Source organism: Mchenga conophoros, unplaced genomic scaffold (assembly GCF_057382185.1).
Source record: "Mchenga conophoros isolate Kocher_MC1m ecotype Shallow Benthic unplaced genomic scaffold, M_conophoros_male_GT1.1 unmapped_scaffold_5, whole genome shotgun sequence".
In the NCBI taxonomy this organism is placed as follows: Eukaryota; Metazoa; Chordata; class Actinopteri; order Cichliformes; family Cichlidae; genus Mchenga; species Mchenga conophoros.
Genome location: NW_028182332.1, coordinates 622,499 through 626,894, shown reverse-complemented (window position 1 = coordinate 626,894; position 4,396 = coordinate 622,499). Strand labels below are relative to the sequence as shown.

Below are 4,396 nucleotides of genomic sequence, written 5' to 3'. Positions count from 1 at the left end.
ACTGATTCTGTATGAATACAATATGGTATTTTCAATACAGGTGTCAAATTAATTCATTAAAACTAATACAGATATATGTATATATATTTTTTTGATAAATTCGTTTGCTAAATTATAAGAATATATATTTTTTTCATTTAACAATTGCAACTGAAAGAAATTAAATATTGAACAAAAATATATTGTCACATTCTGAGCATGCTCAGCACGCTTTCAGACTTGAAGTTGCTACAGATTTTAAGAAGTGATAATTATAGGGAAAAAACTTCTCTTTTTCATCCGTTTAATCAAACATTTGATGCCTTAGATGTCTCAGTCTATAGCGTTCTGCAACTACAACTAAGCTGAAGCTTGGATTTGGCTGCAGGTGCCCCTGTACATCCTTCTCAACATGTGGGTACCATTTAATCCCACTTCTTCCTGAGCTTTGCTTCATCACAAGACCAAAGGTGGCATCCCGTGTCACGGTCATATCATCATCCAGAAGAAACATTTGAAGAAACATCATGGAGAAGAAACATTTACGCGCCTCCTGGTTTTGTTTTCTGATCCTGCAAAAAGACTGAGGACAACAAAGCCCAGAGAACACGAGATACACAACATCCAACATTCAGACTCAACAGCCTCCATAAATGAAGAGCACCAGGTTGGTTCAGTTATAGTAGATATGAGCATACTTCACATTACTGGGTATGAATAATAATGAGGAGGCAAACTTTGAAGATGCAGAGCATGATGTCCCATCATCAGACTGTAAACAAACATCCACCAGGCTTCTTTGCTGGCAAAATTGATGATTCTCCTATCAGGGATCAGTAGCGTGTATTAACCTGTGGTATAAGCAGCAGTCACTGAAATATTACTGTTTCATATAAGAAATCTAGCACATAAAAGCCAGGGTGGGAGGGATCTCTGCAAACTGACTTACCTCTGCAAGTGTGAAGCTCAACAAAAATCTGACTCTCCAGTCACAGACAAACAAAAACCTCCAGCTGGGAGATAGAAAACGCTGTCTGGGTCCTGCTGGATGTTGCTGGTCAGAGTCCACACATTAGCAGAGTGCTTCTTGGTCCCACTGACCCATATGGACAGTGACTGTGGAGAACTGTTCTGGAAAACAGAGAAGAGAATTAAAATAACAAAAAGCCAAACAGGATTTCCACAAAGACTCTCTTGGAATCAGCAATCAAAAAATCACTGGTTCATATTTCAATTAAATATGAACAGGTTCCTTAAATGTTCAGATCTGATTTAATTTAATTTCCTTCACACAGCACATTCGTCCAGGCTGACAGGTAAACATAGAATTAATCTCAGGTAACATGACTCATAGAAGAGATTCAGTAAGAAAGATTGCTAGCTCTAATATTATTACCACACAATCCAAGGACACACCAACAGCTCAGATTTCTAGAACTATTTAAACAAATGTCTTCTGAATATTCAATTCATGTTCACAGTGGGAGGGTGGGGGGAGGGGGGGGGGGTCGTGGAATTTATTAAATAAAGTCTGCAACACAGAAAGAGCTGTGATCAAGCTATTTATTACTGCGCACAGGAGAGCAAACACACATCAAACATCACAGTTCAGTCATGTCAGCTCTGCCACTTCACGTGTCTCGCTATGAAACCTAACGGATCAATGGTTATGCTGTTTTGTGCCCTTGGCGTTATCAGCACCCGTAAAGGGAGTTGTTTTCTCAAACTGCTGAAGTAAGTTCATCTAGTTTTAGAAACTTTCACTGAACAGTCTATAACAGTGTCACAACTAAGCATATGCATAAGCACTTAAATACTTTAAATGAGAATAACAGAAAATTTCTATTACAGGAGCTAGAGCCTGTCCCAGTAGTCATAGGTAGAGCACACCTGGACAGCTCACCAGTCTGTCAGAGGACTAACACAGATGCAGCCTGACTCAATCCTAAATGTTCAGCACACAGAGACACAGAGGTACCGTTTAAAGTTTAGTGTTAACTTGAGTCACTGATCATTTGCAGCATTACAGAGTCTGGCAGTCTTTGCATGATGTCCACGTCACTGTACGTTTCTAGCTGACTCTCAGGTGTGACAGGTGTGCCAGCAGGAAAGAGTAATAATAGCCTGCATCCTGAGGTTTTTCATGCAGGATTAAAGGAGCCAGGCTTTATTCACACAGCTAGGATTGTATTTTACACTGACCCTGGGTCAGTATAAGTATCATACAGTTTAAACGAAGCACTGAAACTTGCACATATTTATTACAGATGCACTGAAGCTAATCGAGATATTTGCTGTCAGTCTGTGGCTGCGATTAAACACTTTACTGGAAACTTTATTAACTAGTAACTTCGTCAGTCATGACAGAAGCTAATATTTCTGTGCTAACATCGTTTAAACAGTAACAGCTTTACTCCAATATAAGCTAACGTTTACACCATAACTTTAAGCTAGCACCATAAAGACGGTAAAACACGTAATAACATCTATAAATGCATCTTAAAGCTGTTATATTAGCACTCGATGTATTACTAACATAACTACATTAACATTATTGACACTCGCTGACTTTTAATAAATGCTGTCCGTTTAAATGGTATTACCTGTAAACACTGCTGTATCCACCGGATTGCAGCCAGAGTGGATTCTGGAGTCTTCCCACGCTCCTGTTAGTGATCCTCCATCTGGATGGATGATAACAACCTTCTGAACAATCTAGCAGGAGATGGTCCATATCTATGGGACTGATTTGTGCTAATAACGCCCATTGTATGGACTGATAACAGCCGAAGCGGGTGAATAAAGTCACCCAGTCGCTAGCTGTGCCATTACCCAGCATACACCAGCACAATATTAGGCACAGCACCACCATAGACATTTTCAGTGGTTTTGAATGCAGGACATGGTTATCTTACCTTGTAAAATGCATGACAATAAAACAGCTAACCACCACAAAATGGTATTGTGTGTGTGTGTATCTGCATGTGTGTGTGTGTGTGTGTGTGTGTGTGTGTGTGTGTGTGTGTGTGTGTGTGTGTGTGTGAGAGAGAGAGAAAGACAGAGATAGGGTGGGGGGGGGGGAGAGATCAAAGGCGTGCGTTTACGTGCCTCCTCTCTCTTATTGGATGTATGGTATAGCATGTTTATTCAGGTGCACCTTTGAAGTCTATGAGAATACTTTGCAGCCTGGTCTGAGTGGTCATTTCTGCACAGACACAATGAAGCGTGCACTCAGTTTAGAGGAGGCTGTTGCTGCAGTTTTGCACTCTCCACAAGCAGTGGAGATACTTCTGACAGCGAAGAAGAATTTTTGCCAGGCACCGAGGAGCTTTGCAGCTCATGTGAGGAGGAGGAGAAGGAGAAGGAGGAAGAAGAGCAGGAGGAAGAGACAAGACTGGAGGATGGCCAGTGGAGATCTAAAAATGGAGAAATCATGTGGCAACCCACACACGAAGAGGTCCTGCCATTTTTTCCTCCTCCCATTTTAACCCCAGGACCAACCCATTATGCAGTTCGCAGGATCAGCAGCCCTGTGAGCACTTTCCATCTTTTTTTGCCGAGGACATTATGCAGCTAATCCTGCATTTCACCAACCTGCAGGGGCAACAGGTCAGTAAAAGACTGGAAGGACATAGATGAGGAGTTGCAGGCTTACATGGGGCTTGTGATGCTGGCTGGCCTGTACAGGTCTCAACATGAAACGACAACAAGCCTGTGAAATGGGGAGACAGGGCTCTTCTGTTTCCTGCTACCATGTCAAAAAAAAAAAAGATTTGAGCAAATTAATCGGGCAGTAAGATTCGATGATCGTCTCTCCCGTCCAGGTCGCTACAGGGGGGGCAAGGCTGTGGTTTTCCTACATCCCCAAGCAAAGAAAAAAGGTTGTCTTATTGAGCACCAGAGAAAGCCCCACATCATCCTGGATTATAACAAATGCAACAAATGCAAAGGGACTGTGGATCATCTTGACCAGGTAAGCACAATTATAAGTCATTTATTTGCCAAATTGTTTACCGTTTCTCATTGTTATAACTGATAAAGTCAGATAATGTGATTATAATAGTTTTGATATGAGATGATAGTTGTAGACTATGATAGTTTTGATAGTTACAGTAAGGAGGGGGGGGGGGGGGTCCAGTTTGACGCCCACAGGCAGGACGAATCTCTTGCTTATGGCTGTATAAATCTGTCCATGGCACCTGATCATTTCTCTTTGTTTTGCAGGTTTGTGGCAACTACTCCTGCCGTAGAAGGACACGTAGGTTTACCACATGATCGAGGTAAGCTGCTATAATGATTTCATTCAAGACAGCTGTAACTTTTGATAGAAGACGCATATACACATATTTATGGCTTTATCTTATAAAGTTTGATATCAGCGTGTTGAGCAAACAGGTTTTGCAGCTGTTTGATCTAA

At 41.4% G+C, this 4,396-nt stretch overlaps 1 long non-coding RNA gene across 1 annotated transcript; it reads right to left on the bottom strand.

Annotated features, from left to right (window-relative positions):
• Positions 1 to 266: 266 nt before the first annotated feature.
• LOC146546201 (uncharacterized) lies at positions 267 to 2,940 on the bottom strand. The gene is made up of 3 exons (XR_014891016.1): positions 2,583 to 2,940; positions 929 to 1,110; positions 267 to 830 (listed from the first exon to the last, which is right to left on the bottom strand). It is a non-coding gene; the product is annotated as an uncharacterized LOC146546201 (long non-coding RNA).
• Positions 2,941 to 4,396: the final 1,456 nt, after the last annotated feature.